The sequence below is a fragment of the Nyctereutes procyonoides genome, unplaced genomic scaffold, assembly GCF_905146905.1.
Source record: "Nyctereutes procyonoides isolate TBG_1078 unplaced genomic scaffold, NYPRO_anot_genome, whole genome shotgun sequence".
Classification (NCBI taxonomy): Eukaryota; Metazoa; Chordata; class Mammalia; order Carnivora; family Canidae; genus Nyctereutes; species Nyctereutes procyonoides.
Genome location: NW_026575134.1, coordinates 1,978,859 through 2,000,709, shown reverse-complemented (window position 1 = coordinate 2,000,709; position 21,851 = coordinate 1,978,859). Strand labels below are relative to the sequence as shown.

The 21,851-nt window shown below is 57.4% G+C and overlaps 1 protein-coding gene across 1 annotated transcript in view; it reads left to right on the top strand.

The window, feature by feature from the left end:
* Positions 1 to 21,851, top strand: part of GRB10 (growth factor receptor bound protein 10) — a 154,222-nt gene that overhangs the window by 1,136 nt on the left and 131,235 nt on the right.

Genomic DNA, 21,851 nt, shown 5'->3' with positions numbered 1-21,851 from the left:
GCAGCCGCCGCCAGCCGGGGAAATGTGATAAGCGCCCGAGCGCCGGCCGAGGATCGTCTGATGCAACCGGCCTCCCGGGTCGCCTCTCTGCTGGGTCTTGCCGCTGCCCCCCGACTTGTGCCTTAAGGGACTCGGGCTGTGCCCCACTTCTGATCGCCTTCCCTCTGCTGGGGGATTGCAGGGAACTTTGCCGACTTTTTGTCAGTGGCTGGGGGCGGAGGGGGGGGCAGTGCAGGGCAGCCACAGGTGACTGTGCGCGGCCTGGGTGGGCGCTGGGAGAAGGCTGCCTTGCAAACGTCCTCGCATCCACTTTCATTCAAGAGATGCAGAAAGAGCCCAAACAAGTAGCGCTCGTGAGCACACAGGCGTTATTGCACAACTTTCTCAGTGCTGCTGTTTACAAGGCCGGGCCCAGAACACTTTGTTTCCGAAAACGCTGATTCAGCCGTTCGTAGCCCCCGAGGTTCAGAATTGGTGCTCTCGCTAACGTTTCGCTCAGTTTTACCAAGAACACACGTCGGTGGCGCAGCAACAGGCGCTGGCTGGGGGTTTACGGGCGCGGAGCTGCCGGTTTTTCCGCCAGCGTTGACCCGGCGTCCCCCTCTTTCATTCCAAGAGGAAAAGTGGGAAGACGCGTCGGTTTCTGTAGGGGAAGGAGTTTTGACTTAGGGCCGGGGCCAAGTGTCTCTTGGGGGAGTATTGTATTAAGGAGAAGCCCTGAAACCGAATGTGTTTCCAGGAATGAGTCTAGATGACTGGGCTTTTTCCTGTGAAAGATCTGAACTCTAGGATTACTGCACATAAGACTTGCGTTTTATTGGGAGCACTTGAAAGCGGAGGGCCACGCAGGCCAATCCCCAGATTACAGGGAGGGAATTTGAGGACAGAGTCACACACCCGGCAAGTGGCTCCTGTAACTGAGACGTGCAGCTTCCGATACCCCTGGAGCATTTTACAGGGTAAAGGGCTCCTTAGAAGGCTGCTCGCTGTCATCTACAGCTCGCTGAGCCCCATCCCTTACAGGTATGGAAACTGAGGCTCAGGGGTTAGTGGGCGTGCCGGGGTCACGTGGCCAGCGAATGACAGAGCTGTCACCAGGGCCTAAGCTTTGGATTTATTTTTTATTTTTTTATTTTTTGTCCTGTGTGTTTCGTGCTTCTGCACGAGTATGCCCGCCTCCAAGAGAAGTGGCCTGGAGGACGTTCCTCCTGGCAGCCACCTGGAGACGTAGGAGGCTCTGTTACCTGCAGGGTGGCTCCCCAGCTTGCCGATTACTGTCCTAGGCCACTAGGGCCAGGCCTTTATCAATTTGTCCACTTGCTTTTTGTACTTAGGTACACACTTACTTGGGGAGGGAACTTTGATGTCATGAGTTCGATATGGCACTTGTGCTTTTTGCAGTTAGAACAGCGTGTTCGTAAAAGCTGTGTGTCCCTAGAGTCATCAGTTGCCTGTCGCCTGTGGTCTGCGCCACTCTGGGGGGCGGTGCGGGGCCGCTACGCAGAAGGCCGTTCCTTTGTGGGCCAGGAACCCAGAGCGGAGCCGGCTGGTGCCGGCCACTTGTCTAGGGATTTACGGGTGGTGGCCGTGGGATCGGAACCCAGGGCAGCCCTGGCTGTTCCGGTGACCGCCGAGCCGGAGGGAGCCGAACTCCGAACCTAGAGCCAGCGCAGAGCTTTGATTTGGAAGCGGCGGCTGGCCTGGGACGTTACGAGGTTCGGCAGCCAGACTCCGGCTCGAACAGAGGCGGCTTTTGTGCGTCCGGCTTCATCTCAGGGCTGTAGAAATTCCGGGTTGGTCTATCTGATAAAACCCAACGCTTTGAAGGTGGCCTAATTTAAGGAACCTATTTTCTTGGAAGTCTGTCCATCTCCGCAGGGGAAGAAAAACCTACACCGCGGGAGGATGTCTCTGAGCTGGTGTCAGAACTCGGAGCTGAGGGGACGCCTGCTCTGTGCGGTGGGGGGAGGAGGCCGTGCGTTTGCGGGGTGCGCATGATCCCTGTGACTGTCCCTCAGCCTGGGGGGCCAACGTGGAATCGCGGGGGCTCCTAGGGAGAAAACGTTTGCCTCGTCTTCTCATGTACGCAACCAGTCACGTTCAAAATTTAAATAAAAACTTTCTGCTAGTGAAGATTTTTTTTCTTTAACCTGTCTTTTTTTTTTTTTTTTTTTTTTTTTTTGCTCAACTGTAGAATTATGGGGAACGATGGAAGAAATTAAAGACAGTCGAGCTCCTTGGTGGGCGAGGCTTGGCAGGCAGGCTCCCCGGGGATCTGGCAATCTTCTGGGCGGTCTGCACGCTCACGAGGGGAGCACATCTCACCCATTCGGGCGCTGGCGGGCGGCTGGCCTGTGTTTGCGTCTTAGCCGCCCTCTTCTGGGGAGCTGTGTGCTCCCCTGCCTTCTCCCCGTCTGTCCTCTGGCAGGGACACCCTTGCCCCCACCGCCCGCCCTGGCTGGCTTTGAGGAGCTTCTGAACTTGTCCCTGCTCCTGGGCATCACACGGCCTGTTAACTGGAAGGAGGTGAAAGCAGGGGAAGCGTAAAACCGCCAGCTCCTCGAAGGCTGACCGCTCCCCTCTAATGACGGGAAGGGACACGGTGTGAGTGTCCTTGGAGATGGCAGCCCGGACGGCCCGGCCCCGGCCTCATGGACGGTCATCGCAGGAACGAGCACTTCTGACTCTGCTTTAGGGGTTCACCGGCTCTGACGGGATCTCCCTTTCTGCCTGGGCCCTGGCGGAGACGGCCCTGCGTCCAGGTGGAGATGGGACGCCTGCCCGGGACACGGGACGTGAGGTTGGTTGGTTCATCACTGCCGGATGCTGCTGGGGAAACTGGGGTGTCATTCCTGTTTGTCAACCGTTGAATTTAAATATGGACTTGACGTGGAGTTTGCTTGAGCGTGAGATCCTCCGCCTGAGGATGGACTTGGGCTGGGGCAGCAGAGTGGATGGCGTGTTCTGGCATCGTCTTTGGGAACAGGTGCCGGGGAGGAATCCGCTCCCGTTCCGCTCAGCGCAGGGAAGTGGCCTGAGCTGACGTTTGCAGGAGGCCTGCTGCCCCAGTTTGACCCCCGGATCTCCTGTTTCCCGGTGTCGCGAGCCTGTCGGGAGCCGTAGCAGGCAGGCTACCCAAGCTCAGAGGTGTGTTTACCAGCCAGGGCTGTGGGAGTTGTGTGGCTCCTGCGTGGCGTGTGGCACTTGGCGAGCGCTCGGACGCACCGCTGTGTGCACACTCGGCCTGGACTTTGAGCGGCTTGCGTGCTTGATTATCCTGCTGTTAATCCTCAAGGTCTGCTAGGAGGAGGACTCCGCCTCGCATCCCTTTGCCTGCCAGTGCTCCGCGCCTGTGCGCCCTAGCACACCTGCTCACCTGACAGTAGCCTGCTTTGAGCACCAGGCCCCGTACGAATCCTTCTCTGGCCTCCCGTAGCGCGACGGCTGGAGCTCCTCACCGGTGGGAGTCCAAGAGTAAAGATGGGTGGTGGACGGTCCACATTCCCTGGGGGCAAAGCCGTTGGCCCAGATGATAGCCGAGGGCATCAACAGCTGGTCCCCTGTGATCCGGAATGAGACGGTGGAGACTGTGGAGACCGGTAGAGATGGGTGAAGATTGTGGAGACCTTGGAGATGGTGGAGACTGTGGAGACAGGTGGAGACTGTGGAGATGGGTGAAGATTGTGGAGACCTCGGAGACGGTAGAGATAGCGGAGACCATCCGTGGAGACGGATGCAGACGGTGGAGATGGGTAGAGACTGTGGAGACCGTGGAGACAGGTGCAGATGGTGGAGACCTTGGAGACAGTGGAGACGGGTGCAAACGGTAGAGATGGGTGGAGATGGTGGAGATGGTGCAGACCCTGGAGACCAGTGGAGACGGGTGAAGACGGTGGAGACAGGTGGAGACCGTGGAGATGGTAGAGACGGGTGCAGATGGTAGAGATGGGTGGAGGCCATGGAGACCTTGGAGACAGTGGAGACAGGTGCAGATGATGGAGATGGGTGGAGACGGAGACCGTGCAGACCCTGGAGACCAGTGGAGATGGGTGAAGACGGTGGAGACAGGTGGAGACCGTGGATACGGTGCAGACCGTGTCGACCTTGGAGATAGTGGAGACCATGGAGACGGTGCCAACTGTGGAGACGCGCGGGCTCAGATGGGCTGCACCATCATACGCGGGGACACCCCTGGTCTCAGGCATGTGGGGCCAGGTGGCATCTATTTTCAGGTCCCTGAGGTCGGTTGGTGCCCGGAGTCTCTCTCAGAGGCACAGGCTGGCTGGGACGAAGTGAGCGTGGACCCTTGGTCCTGGTGGGCTGACCATGGCCCTGGGAAGGGGCTCTGTGCGCTGCCCAGGGCTGTGCTGGTGGCGCCCTCCTCTCCCTGAGTCCTGGCTGGGTTTTTGAGCCGGGTCGATGGGCCCAGACCCCGGCAGCTGTAGTCTTGTGAGTAACGTGAGCTCTGAGAGTGTGGGCCTGGAAGACCTGGATGCGTGCTGGCCCTCAACGTTGCATCTTTGCTGTCCCCTGGAAGCAAGGCTGGCAGCTGGGACCTTCCCATGTCTTTGTCACCACAAGTAGAAGCCCGAGGTGACCGTGCTCCATCTGGGCCTGTCTGGAACTTTCAGGCACGCCACCCTGGGGGGGGGGGGGCTCTGAAAATACAGAACTGTGAGGGGTGCCTGAAGGGCCCCTGCGTGCCTTTTTTTTTGTCTTGTCACACGGGAGCCACCAGGGGGGACATCCAGGGCTACTGACCACAAGTCACCTGGATCCCACATGGGACCCCGCGGGCACTCACTTCTCCGATGAGCTGGGCCTTTGGTTTGCTTGTTTGTTTATTTTTTAGCTGTCATCCCTGGGAGTCTTCCCGCCGTTGATGAGTTGAGAACTCCCCTTGGCGTGAGAACCTTTCTCAGATCACGTATCTGACCGTGGTCGTTTTAGGAACGCCTGCGTCATCGAGCTCGCGGTGACTGGAAAGCTGCTCCGAACTGGGGCTTGTAGGAGGACCAGGACTCCCCTGGTTTGAGGACGCACCTTGCTCCAGCCCTGGGCCCCTGCTTGGAATCTTGCCACCGGGCGGGAGGTTGAGCTGAGTGGTGTGCAGGGCCCGCTCTGTGTCCTCTGTGGCCCCGCCTGGCCCAGCTGGGTTCCCCAGGAGCCTTCAGGCTGCTTTTCCAAGGATGCTGTCCTCTCTTCCCCCAGATTCTGTGACTTCATGGAAACCTGGTTAGGATGTTTCTAGAGAAACATGAAGGTGAGACCTCGGCCCACGTCTCCCCAGTGTTGGGGGAAGGATAAGGGCGGATGGGGCCTCCGTGCACCCCAGCTGGACCGTCTCCCCACCCTGGGCCTGCGGGGCTGCCGTGGGCACAGACGGGCTCTGTAGGGCAGGCTCTGTCCCCTGCCCCCCTGGCCCACCGCCACGCGGGGTCCCTCCCTTTGCAGCCTTCCCCCGGGGCGGACCGTTGTGAGATTGGTTCGATTCTGTGATTGGAAGGATGTACGCGGATTCGACGGCCAGCTCCCCGGAAGCAAGCGGGCCTCTCGGGCTAAGCAGGTGTCCCCCGTTTCTCATACGGGTTCTTTGACTTCTGTGTGTGGAAGCGAGGGGTTGGCCTCTGTCCGTGGCCGCCCTGCACTCGCGCTGCTGGGGCTCGGGGGCGCCCCGAGTGGGAGGGCCCCGCGCTCGCTGTCCTGTCCGCGACTCCACGCCGTCTGCGTGGGCCCTGGCTGCCGTTCCTAGCACGCCCTGCCCATGCCCACGCCCTGCCCCCGCGGCCTTCCTTCCCCGTGAACCTGAGGGCGCCCGCGGCCCGTCGAGGATCCCGTGACCCTCCCGCTTTGTTCCCGCAGTGGGATGGAGAACGTTCCACGCTGGGCTCCCCCAAACAGGGGCCTGCAGATTCTGGAGACCTCGTGTGTCTGGAAACATCCTTATTGCCCCGCAGATCCGCTCGTCCGAGCACAGACTCCTAACTGGACATCCTTGAGCCCCAAGGCCCGAAGGCTGCCGCCGCCTTTAGGCAGAGCAGGGTTGAGGATGGACCTAATTCGATTCTTGATTCTCTTTTTTTGTTTTTCGTGTCTAGAAGCTTCTGGGATGTTCTCTTTGTATCTGTGTTTGAAGATCCCTCGAAGAAGTGCCTTGTTGGGGGGAGGGCGCGGGGTACAGCGCGAGTCCCTTCCAGCTGGAAACCCACGTCCTTCGGGCCCGGGACGTATATTTGAATTAATCCTTTAATTTCTGTGCTTTCACCTTCTCCTCGTCTCTTTCCAGAGGGGCGTTTATTTGGTTGTTAGGCTCTGGGACCGGTTCTCCAGCTACCCGTGTCTCCTGTTTAGTATCTGGTCTTCGGCTGTCCTAGCCTGTACGCTACGCCAGGCTGCCTTTTAAACCCTTTCTATTGGATTTTAACTTTCTGTTTTAATTTTTTATCCCCACTTTTCTGATTTTTTTTTCTTTCAACGGACTTTTTTTTATTTTTATTATTTTTATTATTTTTTATTTTTTTATTTTTGTTTATTTATTTATATTTAAAAAAATTTTTTTTCGGACTTCGTTTTTTAGAGCAGCCTCTAGAGTCATTGAGCAAAATTGAGCCGAGGCCAGAGATTTCCGTATGCCCTTCCCTGCCACGCGCAGCCTCTTCTCGCCGTCAGCATCCCCGGCAGAGCGGGGCATTTGTTACTATAGTCAGTGAACCTACAGCGACTCTCCATCATCACCAAAAATGATTATTTTTATTTTAATGGCATAACCTTCTTATTTCATAGATGTGATATTTGTTAAATTTGGAGGAAGGGGGTATATTTGTTTTGTTTTTGTTTTTTGCCTTTTCCTATGTAGCTTTTCTCAAATTTTTACATCATTGCTTAATTTTTTTTCTACACGTTTGTGCCTGACTTAGGTAGGAAGCAGAGCCTGTGGCAGGTGAGAGGACATAGATGTGTCTTCTTTGATGGCCCAGTGTGGGGAAGCAGGGGTGAAGGTGGAGGGAGGTGGGAGGGAGGCAGGGACGAGGGAGGTGGCTGCCCTGGCCCCTGAGAGACCCTGATGGGTGGCCCTAGATTGTGACTGTCCCCACGCAGCCCTGGGGCCCCGGGCAGGCAGGAGGAGGACTCGTCCTCCATTCTGTAGGCACCTGTGCCTGCTGGGCCGCGGGTGCAGGGCTGTGGGTGCTGGTGCAGGCGCATGGGCAGGCCTTCCTCGTCCACGGGGCCTGTGGGGCCTGTGTCCTGGGGGTCGCCCCCGCGGTGACCACACAGAGGCCGGGACAGGTGGGGCCCACAGGGTGGTGTCCAGCGCAGTCCGGTTGGCCCTCATCTTTCCGGTTCAAGGCTTTGCTTCGACGTCTGGGCCTTCTCTGCCAGCGTGCTTTCAGAGGCAGCCCCTGAGGAGCTGACGTGGGCCTCGGGACAGCTCTCTGGATGCCCCATTGTGTGGGGAGCCCCTGGTGCCCACATCTTGGGTCTTCTCTCCTCGGCTGGCTAGACTGTGTGCAGAAGCCTCTTCACCGCTGCCAAGGCGGGCTGTTGCAGCCCTGGGAGGTCGGCAGTCCTGGGTCTGTCTCCTGCCAGGGAGACCCCAGCCGACAGGTGTCGGCCCGCTGCTCCTCGCACTTGAGTCAATGCTCTGGTTCTGGCCCTGCCTTTCCTACGTCACCAGAGGTAAACGGGGGCTCTCCTGGGTGACGCTTGCTGGCCTGGTGGCGCGTCAGGCTGCAGCTCCACGTGCTGGCCTGGCGTCCGGCTCTTTTGCATCTTTGGTTCAGCTTCCCCTGGTCCGCTGGCTTTTCTGGCTCTTTTTAAAAGATCCCCTACCTGTGGTCCCGGCGCAGCTGAGTGTGTGTTCAGTGGGTTGCTGGGCACGGACCTGGCTCCTCTGATCCCTTCCTTGCTCTCCCATGGGTGCCGTTAGCTGGGAGCCCTGGTGTATTTTATGGGGCGTGTGGCAGAGGAGGGCCCTCCTGTGCTGTGAATCACTGTCCTTCCCCAGGAGGCCGCAGGGCCCATGTCCTCGGGCAGAGGAGTTCACGGTTGGGGTTGAGAGCAGAGGGCAGGGGGACGGGACTCCCGAGCGGCCTCCTGGTGGGTGATTGCAGAGGTGGGATGCAGCGCCACCTCGGAGAGCCTCAGGGAAGCCTCAGGTCTGGGGGGGCAGGTCTGTAACCTGGAGCAGTTTCACCTGTGTGCACTTTGATTTGTTCTAGAATTTCAGGGTTGGACTCCATGCCTTAGTTTACCCTGCAGTATCTCCACTGGAGGGGCGCCCGGTATTGGTTTTAATGCTCCCGTGGCATGTGCCTCGCCTCCCAGGGAGCAGGCCGGGCCAGAACTGTGAGAAAGGCTCACTACACTTTGTTTTGGGTCGAATGCTCTGCTTTTGGTGCACGTTCATGGGGTCGCCTCTAAAATACCGGGAGCACACGGTCCTGGCCACCTTGGGCCCCTGCCTACGGGGTGGACATGGGCTGGTCCTTCGCCGCGACCTCTGAGGGTTCGAGGACCTGGGCCGGCCGCCCGTTCCCAGGAGCTGCGGCTGGTGCTCCTCCGGGGGTCTGAGCGCCGGGCTCCCCAGCTCCCTGCTCCCACCTGTGTGGCTCAGTGTGGAGGCTTCCAGGTGGTTCTTGCTGCCCTCGGCCACTTCCCGCTCTTCCTGCCGTGCCCCCCCTCAGACCCGAGTGTAACCACTCCCTGGCTCTGCGGCCTCTGGAGCCATCTTTCTCCTTTGTTCTTCCTGGGCTGTGTGTGCACCCAGTTACCTGGCCCGAGCCCGTGTGCACGCCTGCCTGCCCCACCCGTGCCCCGTGTGCATACCTGCCTGCTTGGCCTGAGCCCCATGTGTGCACCTAGTTACCTGGCCCGAGCCCCGTGTGTGCGCCTGCCTGCCCAGCCTGAACCCCGTGTGTGCGCCCAGTTACCTGGCCCGAGCCCCTTGTGTGCACCCACCTGCCTGGCCCGTGCCCCGTGTGCGCACCTGCCTGCCCAGCCTGAGCCCTGTGTGTGCGCCCAGTTACCCAGCCCTTGCCCGTGTGTGCCACCTCTCAGCTTTGTGCGTCTGGCCTCAAGAGGAGGCCGTTTCCGTCCTGGCGCTTCTTGCCGTGACGTCCTGGAGAGGGGCGTGGGAACGCCGACCTGGCCCCCGGGCAGGTGGAACGAGTGGATGTGCCGTCAGACTCCGGCTCGAGGTGGGCCTGGATCCCCCCAGCCCCGTGCTCTGTAGGGTTTCACGGGCAGATAAGGAGAACTTTGTGTTTCTGGGGGTTGTGTGTGTCTTTTCCCACTGGAGTGAGATGATTGGGGTAGCGGGAGGCTGAGCGAGGGGCAGTGGAGGGAGCAGGGCGGGGTTCTTTGGGGTTGCCATGGGAACCAGGGCTTGGGCAGCAGAGGTTCTTGCTGAAGCCTCAGGGCCTGACCCAGTCACATGGGGCTTGGGCCTGGGCTCTGAGTACCTGGACCAGGCGTTGCTCCTCTGCCCTCTTCCTCAGGATGCTTCCCCTTGCAGCTGAGCAGTGTGGGGCCAGGCTTGTGCTATAGGGTCCTCCAGGGACAGGTGGACCCATGGGGGGGGAGTCTCACTGTATATATTTTGGAGGCAGGGCGACCTCCTACCCTTGCCAGGGTGGTGTCCCTGCTTCTCTGTGTTGGAGCTCGTCAGGCCGTCTGGGGGTGCTGAGGACAGCAGGACCTGGTGGTCTGCACCCACGTTCCCTGCTGGGACGCGGCTGTGTGGTCTGTGCCCCAGCCGGTCTCCCATTCTATGCACTGTGTGCTGCCCCGAGCCGCACCTCCCAAGCCGAGCCCCGTCTCCCAGGCCGAGCACTGGGCGGCCTGCACCCTAGCCCGGATCCCACGCTGCACACCGTGCATCCTGCTCTGCACACAGTGTGGCCTGTGCCCCAGCCGGTCTCCCACGCTGCGCACCGCGTGCCTTGCTCTGAGCCCTGTCTCTCGGGCTGCGTGCTGTGCAGCCTGTACCCTGCCCGGTCCCCCAGGTCGCTCACTGTGTGGCCTGCTCCCAGCCCGGCCCCCCGCGGCGTGCGCGCTGTGCGCCCTGCGCCCTAGCTGAGTCTCCCACGCTGCACGCAGGGACCCCGTGTGGTGGGTCCGGTGCGGCCTGTGCCCCCCTACGGGTGTGGATGCCCCGGGGACCGGCCCTGCAGTGTGGGTCCCTGGGCCTCGTGCACGTGCTGTCCAGGACCGGCCGGCCCTGCGTGGCCCGGGAGGCGCCGGTGGTCAGCAGCTGGCCGTTCTCGCTGTGCGCTCCGGTGGCTCCGAGGGCCGTGTCCTCAGAGGCGCTGCCCCCCGCGTGGTCTCCTGCTGGCCCGCGGGGGTCCGGGTAGCCGCTGGGTGTTCGCTGTGGCCTGCGGTGCTGTTACGTAACCGTTCCTGACTTGACTGTTTAATATGTAACAAGTAATAACTGCGCCCGGACAAACCTGCCCACTATCTCTTAGCCAAGCGGTGGGCAGTGGGCGTGGGCAGCCGCTGGAGAAGCGAACAGATAAGGGTTTCCAGCGGGAACCTGGGCCTTTCTGTCTGCTAAGCCCAGATAGCGAGGCCTGCCCGACGTCCCAGCGACCTCGACGGGCGGCGGACGAGCCCCAGGCGGACGCGGCTCGCCCCGTCGCACCTTCCTCTCCAGATCCGCCTCCCCCGTGGCGCGAACCCGTCTGGCCATTTAGGGCGAAGTGTGAGACGTTGGGGCGATTTCACACGCTTGAATTAGCTTAGCGCGTCGCTGCAGGCACAGGTGGGATCGGCGCCCTCGCGCCTGCAACAGTCAGATCACCTGCCCCCCGCGGCCATCGCCCCTTTGATCACCTGCCGTTTGTCGGTTGATGGCAGGTTGTGGGCCGGGCCGCCCACGGGGGTGGTTGGAGGTGCCGCGCGTAGTAGCTGTTGCCTCGGGAGGCTGCCGTCCGTGTGGCCGGACGGCACGTTCCCGGCCGAGCGAGGAAGAAGCGGGGCCTCCCCTCTCCGTGCTCCGTGAGTGTGAAAGGTGGCAGGTGGCGGCCGGGCCGGTGTGGGCTGAGGGGCTGGGGTGCTGGGGTGCGGGGCCACGGCGTCTGCTCAGGAGTCTGGGCGGGAGCAGCACCGCCTTCGGTCCCGCTCATCTGCGCCCGTGCCGCTTGCTGGGCTGTCCCGTGGGTAGGGGGGCGGGTGTCCCACCCCAGCCGGGCCAGGGGTGGGCGCGGCCGGAGGACCTGTAGCTTCTCCTCCCCTCTGGCACCCCGCGCATAAAGGTGCTGAAGACCCCCCAGAAGAAGACTCAGCCTGGGTCCAGGGAGCTCGGCAGCCACACGGGGAAGCACGGTTGTGGGGCGTGTCGGGGCAGCAGACCTGGGGCCTGGCTGTGTGCCCCACGGCCCCGAGACGGGGGTGGAACCCGCTGCCCCGTGGGGCGGAGTGGGGAGCGTGCCGAGTGCCGCGGGACGCGGTCCACGGAGCTCGTGGCGATTTCACTCTTGCTTTGGCGGGAGGTTAGGGGGTTCCAGAACGGTGGGATAAAGCGCGAGTCTCGTCGTAGGGTTTTCTGAGGCTTTCTATTGCTGTGGCGAGCCGTCGCGGAGGTACCACCCACCACCCGGACCTGGGTTCTGCGCCTTTCGGAGAAAGCTGGGTTGCTTGAGGTTTTTTTTTTTTTTTTTTTTTTTTAAAACAGCTGTAGGCTGTATTCCCTGATGCCCAGCCCCGGTGCTCCCACGAAAGCCAGACAGCCTCTGGGGGAGTGGACACAGTTCACGTCTTAGGAAAGCCTGTCGGGCTAGAACAGGTGACCTCCCTCAGACGGGAGGTGACGCCCTGATAATGCCCAGGTGGGGGCGTGATCCGAGAGGCCAGAGTTCTCAGGCGGTGACCTCCGGACCGCCTGTGTCGGGGCCCCTCCCATCTGCCCGGCTCTGGGCCGCGGGGCCCACCTGCAGAGCTGGGCCCCACAATCCCACGTCCTGCAAGGCCGCCCGGTGAGCCTCTGGACGTACAGCTCGAGGGGGGATGCTTGGTTCAGACGTCGCCCCGGCTCAGGAGCTGCATCCTGGGCCCGGAACCACCAGTCGGGTCAGAAACTTGGCAGCTCGCACCTGCCAGAGTATTGCCCCATCGGGAGGCCGGGGGCAGAGCGGGGCTGGCGCAGGGCAGTCTGGGACCCCGGGGACCCTGGGGCTCCGGGGAACATGTGATGGGAGGCTGGACTGGGCCCTTCGTGTTTGTGTTTTGCATCAGATGTGAAAAAGGAAACAAACCACAGAACCTGGCCGAGTCCCCGGCGTCAGCCAGCCCCACCCATGCGGGACGCAGAAGCACGCCCGGCAGGTGACACGGCCACACGTCAAGCCCAAGACCAACACGATGTGCCGCGTGTGCTCCTGTTTCATACAATTCCCTGAGCGTGGCAGTGACTCCCGGAGTCCTGACCCTTCCCGGGCCTTACAGGCACCTGATCCCCTTCCTCAAAGGCTTGCTCAGATGCATTCGGGGAAACTGCTGCCCTTCCCTCCTCCCGCGTGGAGCGGGCGGGCTGCCTCACAGGCTGGCAGAGGCACACACGGCCGGTGACGCCGGCGGGTGGGCCAGCAGGTGCGTCCCGAGCCCCTTTGCCTCTCCCTTGCCTTTCGTTCTCTGGCTCCTTGGGCCGGGGGTCCAGGACGCTCCAGAACTTTCCTGGTCTGCAGGGAGCCGCCTGCAGACCCGTGGAAGGTTGGGGCTGAACCCAGGTGCCCCTGGCCCAGGCCTGGCGTCGGGGAGGGAAGGCAGTCCCGAGCGTGCGGGTGCACCTGCGGGTCCCCGCCGGGCCTCTCCGCCCTCACCCTTCCCTGCTCTGCCCAAGTGGCACCAGTGGCTCGGCCCAGCGATTTGGCCTTCCTGCCCCTCCAGGGGCTCCCTGCTCCTCAGCTTCAGGAGTGCGCTGATGGCCTTGCACGATGCCCCGCAAGTCCTGCATTCAGCAGGTGCCCTCTGTGGGCTGCTGCCCAGCTGCCTGGAGAGTGGCGGTGTCCGGGGAGGAGGGGACCGTGAGCAGAGGGACGGCGTGGCCAGGGGTTGGCTCGGCAGTCAAGAAGTGACACGAGCGCATTTTCCACTTGTTTTCCTGGAGGCAGCTGGCAGGTGCCAGTATTGACACAGGCTCCGTCTTCACCGTGTCCAAAGCTACTTACACTTGCACACGCCCATGGGGTGCCCAGGGGTCTGGTGACGGGGCCGATTGCATCCCCGGAAGTCTGGGGCACGGCCTGAGGCCCTGCGTGGCCCCCGACCCGAGCCGCACTTTGTGTGCTAAGCTCTGAGACGCTCGTCCCCTTTTACCTTCAGTTTCTTCTCTAAAGTCCTCTGACAAGGCCCCTGCCCCCGGGAGAGCCCTTCCTACGAATGCTGTTATTTAACCTACGAATTTTGCCAGAAATTGTTCAGCAATTAGCCCTACGTGCTCATAAGTGGCGTTCTTAAATGTGTCCATGCTTCGTTCCGTTATCAAGTGTTTGCGCAGAGGCCCGCTTGTGACATTTGCTTGGGACCCCGTGGGTCTTATCCGCAGCTTTCGCTTGTGTTTCTGGTGAGAGGAAGCTTAAAGTTTGGAGCCTCTTGAATCTCGCACGGTGTGGAAGCCCGTCTGTCTTCGTCGCGGGACTGCAGGATTTGGGTCCCGTTGCGCTCGTGAACCCGAGGGCCCCATGCACTGGAGGGCCACCGGAGATGAGTCCCGGAGGCCGCCCACCTCCCGCCGGTCCTCTCTTAGAGCACAAAACAAAACAGCTTTATATAGATGTGATTCACACACTGCGCAGCTTACCCAAGTGAGTTTAGGGCGTACAAATCAGCTACAGTTCGTATATTCCCAGACCTGTGCGGTTAGTGTGCGCGTAGATACACGTATGTCGTACTGGTTACCAGACTCACAGGGGTGCAGAGCCAGCACCGGTCAGTTTTATTTTATGTGCTTTAAAAGATTTAATATGCTTATTTATTGAGAGAGAGAGTGAGAGAGTACGCACAAGAGGGATGGAGAGAAAGAGCAAGAGAGGGATGGAGAGAGGAGGGATGGAGGGAGAGAGTAAGAGAGGGATAGGGAGAGAGAGAGCAAGAGGAGGGATGGGGAGAGAGCACGGGTAGGGATGGAGAGAGAGAGCAAGGGTAGGGATGGAGAGAGAGAGCAAGGGGAGGGATGGAGAGAGAGAGCAAGGGGAGGGATGGAGAGAGAGCAAGGGGAGGGATGGAGAGAGAGCAAGAGGAGGGATGGGGAGAGAGCAAGGGGAGGGATGGGGAGAGAGCAAGAGGAGGGATGGGGAGAGAGCAAGGGGAGGGATGGAGAGAGAGAGCCAGAGGAGGGATGGAGAGAGAGAGCCAGAGGAGGGATGGAGAGAGAGCAAGGGCAGGGATGGGGAGAGAGCAAGGGGAGGGATGGAGAGAGAGAGCCAGAGGAGGGATGGAGAGAGAGAGCCAGAGGAGGGATGGAGAGAGAGCAAGGGCAGGGATGGGGAGAGAGAGCAAGGGGAGGGATGGAGAGAGAGAGCAAGAGGGATGGGGAGAGAGCAAGGGGAGGGATGGAGAGAGAGAGCAAGGGGAGGGATGGAGAGAGAGAGCAAGGGGAGGGATGGAGAGAGAGAGCAAGGGGAGGGATGGAGAGAGAGAGCAAGGGGAGGGATGGGGAGAGAGAAACTCAAGCAGGCTCCGCATTGAGCATGGAGCCCATTGTGGGGCTCGATCCCATGACCCCAAGATCCCCACCGGAGCTGGAATCAGCAGCTGATCACTCAAGCAGCCGAGCCACTGGTCCATCTTGGAGCAGCCTGAGATCCGCCAGGAAACTGCTTTCCGTCGTGCCGCGCCCCGAAGCGCCCACCAGCCTGCTTCCTGTCCTCGGCTCTCCCCGGGAGGGACGTTTCTGCGCATGGTTCCTGGGTGGGTGTACGGCCTCTGTGCCTGGCCTCTCATCCAGCGTCGTGTTTTCCAGGTTCCTCTGTGTTGTGGCCGCGGTTGGCACTTCAGTCCTTTTTATGGCCGGACAGCATCTTCGGTGACCCATTCAACCGTTTTGTACTTGGCTTCTTCTTCCCCGTGGACAGTTGTGATAGAGCTTTCACAAGCATCGTTCACGAGTACCTGCTTGGGTCCAGCTTTCACGTGCACACTCACGTGGAGAGCTGCAGGGTCTTTTTTTTTTAAGATTTATTTATTTACTATTTATGATAGAGAGAGAGGGAGGCAGAGACACAGGCAGAAGGAGAAGCAGGCTCCATGCAGGAAGCCTGACGTGGGACTCGATCCTGGAATCCCGGGGTCATGCCCTGGGCTGAAGACAACACTAAACTGCTGAGCCACCCAGGCTGCCCATATTTTCTGATTCTTTAAAAAAAAAAAACTCCTGGTAGGTGTGAAGTGGTACCTCACTGTGGTTTCAGTTTGCATTTTGTTGTTGCATTGTAGGAGCTCTTTACATATTCTGTGTTTACATATTCCTCTTTACATATTCCTAATCGGATATGTAATTTGCAACTGTGTTGTCCCTTTCTATGGCCTCTCCTTTCACTCTCTTGTCCTTTGATGCACAAAATTTTTTAATTTTGATGCAGTTCGGCGTGGTTTCCATGTTCTTTTGCTTGCTTTTCTTTCTGTGTCTTACCCAGGACATCGTCGCCACGTCCGGTGTTGTGAAAATTTCCCCCGTTTTCTTCCAAGAGTCATATAGTTTTAGGTCTTGCATTTAGCACTGTGATCCACCTTGAATTAACATTCGTTTATGATGTAAGGGAAGGGTTCTTTTCTGTCTTTTGCATGTAGATATCCAGTTTTCCCAGAGCAGTTTGTCAAAAAGACCGTCTTTCCCCCCATTGAATGGTCTTAGCACCCTGGCTAGACATCAACCCACCGTCCACGTGAGCATCGATTTCTGGGTTCTTTCTGTGGATGTCTGTCCTCACGCCGTATCACACGCCTTGATTACCGTAGCATTGTAGGAAGTTTTGAAATCAGAAGTGTGAGTCTTCCAACTTTGATCTTTTTCAGTATTTTTGGCTTTTTGGGGTAACCTGAGAATCCATATGAGTTTCAGGCGGCTTTTTCTATTTCTGCAAAAAATGTTGCTGGGATTTTGATGGGGACTGCATTGATTCTGTAGGCTGTTTGATTTAGTGCTCTCAAGCCTGCCAATCCATGAACACAGGGTATATTGACTTATTTAGGTTGTTTTTGTGTTCTTTTTTAAAGATTACACTTACTTGAAAAAAAAAAGATTATACTTATTTGAGAGAGAGAGAGAAAGAACGCATGCCATGTGCGCACATGAGTGAGGGCCAGGGGCAGAGGGAGAGGGAGAAGCAGGCTCTCCGCTGAGCAGGGAGCCTGATGCAGGACTCGATCCCAGGACCCTGGGACCATGACCTGAGCCAAAGGCAGATGCTTCACTGACTGAGCCCCCCAGGTGCTCCGAGATCATTTTTGTATTCTCATAGCAACATTTTATAGGCTTCAGCATTACGTCGTTCACCTTTGGTTAAATTTATTCCTAATTACTATTCTCAGTACTAATGTAAATGGAATTATTTTCTTAAATTTCATTTTCGGATGGTTCATTGTATATGCAAAAGCAACTGATTCCTGCATGTCGATTCTGTATCCTAAAAGCTTGATCAATTCATTTATTCATTTTCATAGCTTTGTGTGCACCTGCAATCTTTAGAGTTTTCTGTGTATAAAAATCACATCGCCCGCGAGTAGAGAATAACTAGTTTTTTTCTTTCTAATTTGGATACCATGATTGATTTTTCTTGTTTAATTGCATTGGCTAGAGCTTCTAGTACTATGTGGGATAGAAGTGGTGAAAGCAGGCCTCCTTGACCTTTTTTTTTTTTAAGTAAGATTTTATTTGAGAGAGAGAGGGAGGGAGGGAGATAGAAGAGAGAGAGAGAGAGAGAGAGAGAGAGGGAGAAGCAGACTCCTGGCTGAGCAGGGAGCCCAACATGGGGCTCAATCCGAAGGACCCTGAGGTCACGACCTGAGCCCAAGGCGGATGCTTCACCCCGGAGCCCCCCCAGGTGCCCCTTCCTTGAGTTAATCTTAGAGGGAAAGCTTTTGTCCTTTTGCCTTTGAGGGTGATGTTGGTTGGGGACTTCTCCTATGCGAAGAACTTTATCATGGTTAGAGGTTCCTTCTATGGTTTGGATGTTTTATGTCCTCCCAGAATTCATATGTTGAAATCCTAGTAGGTGGGGCCTCTGGGAGGTGATTAGGTCATGAGGGTGGAGCCCTCATCCACTGGATTAGTGCGTCTATAAAAAAGCTCCCACGGAGCTGTCGGCTGGGAAGGGACAATGAGAAGTCTGTGACCTGGAACCGAGTCCTCCCTCCATGATGCTGGTACGCGGCTCGTGGATTTCCAGCTTTCAGAACTGTCAGCAATAAATTTCTAATTTTTTTTTATTTCTGATCTTTATAAACTATCCAGCGTGTCATACTTCGTCATAGTAGCCTGTCCGGCCCAAACCGTCTTTTGTTCCAAGTTTATTGAATGTTTTTATCATGACAGGGTGTGGAATTTTGTCAAGTGTCTTTTTCTTCATCCAGTGGGATGACCATGTCCGATTTTCCCCTTTGTTCTATGAAAGCGCTGCGTTCTGTTGGTTGGTTTATGTATGTTGAACTCTCTCTGCGTCTCTTGAATAAATCCCAGTCAGGTGTGTAATCCTTTTAATATGGGGTGGAATTTGGTTTACTAGCATTTTTCTTGAGGATTTTTGCATCGGCGTTCATCAGCGGTATCGGTCTGTTGTTTCCTTGGAGTGTGTTTGGCTTTGGTGTCTGGCTAAGAACGAGTGGGGACGGTGCCCTCCCGCTTTTGGGATCCTTTGAGAAGGGTTGATCGGAATACTTCAAGGGTTCGGTCTAATTCTTCAGGGAAGCCATCCAGTCCATGGCTTCTCTTTGGTTATTGATTGATTGATTGATTGATTGATATTTATTTAAAAGATTTTATTTATTTATTCATGAGAGACACAGAGAGAGGCAGAGACATAGGGAGAAGTAGGCTCCATGCAGGGAGCCTGATGCAGGACTCGATCCCAGGACCCTAGGATCACACCCTGAGCCAAAGGCAGACGCTCAACCACTGAGCCATCCAGGTGTCCCTGGTTATTGATTTAACCTCCTGACTTGTTACAGATGTATTTAGACCCTGTTTCCTCACAACGTGATTTGGGCAGATGATGCATTTCTAGGGATCTGTCCGTTTCGTCTGTGTTACCCTCTTTGTTGGTGTGCACTTGTTAATGGTTTTCCCCTAGAATCCTTTTTATTTCTGTGAAATCAGTCGTAAGTGTTCCCACTTTTATTGCCGATTGTGGGAATCTTGAGCGCGCTCTTTTTCCTAGTCTAGCTAGAGGTTTGTCAATTTTGTTGATCTTCTCAAAGAAATGACTTTTGGTTTTGATTTTTCTCAATTTTTTTTTCCGTTGATCTAATCTTTACCCTTTTCTTCTGTCTGTCAGCTTCCGGTTTAGTTTGATCTGGTCTTTTTTTGTTTGTTTGTTTGTTTGTTTGTTTTTTTTTAAGGCTCCGTGCCCATCATGGAGCCCATTGTGGGGCTTGAACTCATGACCCAGAGGTCAAGACTGAGCTGCGATCCACAGTCAGAGGCTCAACCAACTGAGCCAGCCAGGCGCCCCTGTTCCAGGTTTTTATGTGTAAATAAATGTAGGTTGTGGGTTTGAGATCTTTCCTCTGTGATGGAACCGTGGACAGCTGCACCATTCCTTGTTAGCGCTGCTTTTACAGCCTCCTGTAAGTTTTGGTGTCTTGTGTTTTTGTTTTTATTTGCCTCAAGGTATTTTAGAACTTCCCTCGTGACATCATCTTTGACCCACTAGTTTTTAAAGGATGGGTTAATTTTCACATGTTTTTGGATTTTTAAGTTTCTGTGGGTTTTGAGTTTCATTTGGTTGTGATTAGAAAAGACACTTCTGTGACTTCAGTCTCTCTTAAATATACGCTTTGGGGCTCCGATATTTGATGTACGTGTGTTTAATTTGTCAAATCTTTCTGATAAATCGATCCTCTTCTCAACCTGGAATGTCCTTCTTTGTCCTTCTAACAGTTTTCACTTAGAGTACATTTTGGCAGATGTCGGGATAACCATCCCAGCTCTCTTTTTGTCACTTGTTAACAGGAATTAATCTTTTTCCATCTTTTTGCTTTGAACCTGATTGTGTCTTTTCATGTAAAGTGAGTCTCCTGGAAACAGCGTATTGTTGGATTATGTGCCTTTATTTTTCTCCATCCTGCCAATCTCTGTCTTTTGAGGGTTTAATTTATTTGTATTTAATTACTGATAATGGCCATTTTGCCAATCTGTGTGTGTGTTGGGGAGGGTGGCGTACATCTTAGAGCTTATTATCCTTCGTTTCTCTAGAATCTTCTCTTAACAACTAATGCTTTAAGGAAGGCTGCTTAGATGGGAGCATTTGTAGAACAAGTTATATTTAAAATAAAAGAACCTTTTATAAAACGCTGAAACTTGTGCTGGTGGTTATGGTGCTCTTGATAATGGAGTCTCGCGGTTGCTCTGCTGGATAGTGGGGAGGTGTCTGCATTCTCTAGCCTGACCCCAGATGCTGTTTGGACAAGACATCCTGCTGCTGTTGAGAAGGAGAGGGTGGGGGTGGACCTTCCGCTGCCTGACGCGGAGCTTGCCCGGCTTACCTTTAATCCTCAGGACCACCCTGGAGCGAGGGACAGAGTCTCCCTTCTCTACATGGGGAAGCGGGATCCCACCTGGTCACAGGCCTCGTTCAGGGCCACGCGGGCATGAGTGGATGGCAGCGTTAGACTTGTCTTCACAGACCTTTGGACCCCAAGTCCCACGTTCTCTGTTCCCACCAAAGGCACACCCGCTCCAATGAACGGGGACTGTGTGATAGGAGGAAGGACCCCATCCATGCATGCTGCTTCTTTGCTTTCAGCATTTTCTTGTTTAAAAGATTTTATTTGTTTATTCATGAGAGACAGAGAGAGGCAGAGACACAGGCAGAGGGAGAAGCAGGCTCCATGCAGGGAGCCCGACATGGGACTCGATCCCGGGACTCCAGGATCAGGCCCTGGGCTGAAGGCAGGCACCAAACCGCTGAGCCACCCGGGCTGCCCTGCTTTCAGCATTTTAAAGATTTTATTTATTTATCTGAGGGAGAGAGAGCGAGCGAGCGAGCGCCCTGGCGTGTGTGTGCGTGAGCCGGGCATAGCAGACGGAGAGGGAGAAGCAGCGGCTCCCCTGAGCCAGGGGCCCGGTGTGGGACTCGATCGCGGGACCCTGAGATCACGCCCTGAGCCCGAGGCAGCCGCTCAGCCACTGAGCCCCCCAGGAGTCCTGCTCTTGGCATTTTAAGTATCAAAGGCAAATGAGCAAATTCGTTTCACGGTGCGTGGCGCTTAGTAGGTCTCCAGCAAGCATCGAACTTCCTTTCTGTGGGGGAGGGATCCTGGGTTCTCGCCGTCCGCGGCTCGTGGGTTCAGAATGGTCTGGAAGCAGCGACGTTCGGGCACACAGGCGGCGTTGTTTGGCCCCGTGCGGTCACGTGCCGTCAGTGTGCCTTTGTTCCCGGGTGTGTGGCCACCTCGTCGGCGAGTGCTACAGCCAGGCCTTGGGTTTCGAGGGGCCCCTTGGGGGTGGCGAGCGGATCTTGCCCCTGGCCACACCCAGCCGTGCTTCCCTCCTGCTTCTCACGCCGCTGGCTCGAGGCCCTTGGGTGGCCCGGACGCTGGGGGGGGGCGTCCCTTGAGCGGAGGTGCGTCCACGTGGCAGTCCCAACAGGCTCCTTTCCTTCCAGTGCCCCGATTCGGGCACACGCAGGCCGCTTGAACTCGCGTGGCTTTCGGTCCCGCAGGGTCCGTCCCGGCCTGCAGAGGCGCCCACGGGGAGCTCAGTGCGTGGGTTCCTTTCCCCTTGCGCGTCCTCCTGGGTGGAAACAGCGGGCGGGACGGAGGGCCTCACCCCATTTAGAAGAGCCGATCTCTCCTCCTCAGGTCAGAAATAGATCCTCTTTCCCCGGAAGCGTGTGCTCAGTCCCGGGAGACGTAATCCCGCAGCAGGCGAGCGTGGCGACACCGCGTCCTCCCTGTCCCCCAGGGTGCGTCCCTGCGGGCTGTGGGCTCCGATCTCCCACGTTGGACGGCGCAAACCCAGGGGAGAGACAGCCGGACCGACATACCGAGGAGGTGTCGGGCGCTTGTGTCCCGGGCCCCGAGCGCGCCGCCAGGTGCAGGCCCCGGTTTCCGGGCGCGGCAGAGGCAGGCGGTGGCGCTCTGGGGTCTGTGGTGCCAGGAGCCCGGGGGAGGCGGCCCGGCCTGCAGAACTCCGCTAGGAGACTGCAAATACCGGACGTGTAACACCGTCCCCCGACTGTCCCTGTTCGGTGGCTTCTTCCTGAGGCAGGGAAGACTGTTGCATGTGCCTTCTCGCCACGCACCTTGCCAGAGTCCCGCAGGACAGCGCGGCTGAGCAGCGGGTCCTGAGGGGCCATGACGCCCCCGAAGGCAGTGCCCCCCACTTATTTTCAGGGCCGTGTCTCAGGCGAATGGTTTCGAAACCCAGCGTCGGTGGTGAACTCTTCCCTGAAGGATGCAGTCTCTAAGGGCTCCTGTTCCCCAGAGCTTGGCTGTCTGTGTGAGCGTGGGGTGCTGGCCCAGACTGTCCCGGGGGCAAGTGCACATCCAGGTCCCCGGGGACACCTCCTGCCCTCGGGCTGCGGGGGGCGTGGGTGGGCCTCCCACGTTGGCCCCCGGGACCTCTTGACACCCTGCAGGGCCTGAGCTTTGGTGGCCGAGCGTGTGGATCTTTGCCGTTGCAGAAACAACACATT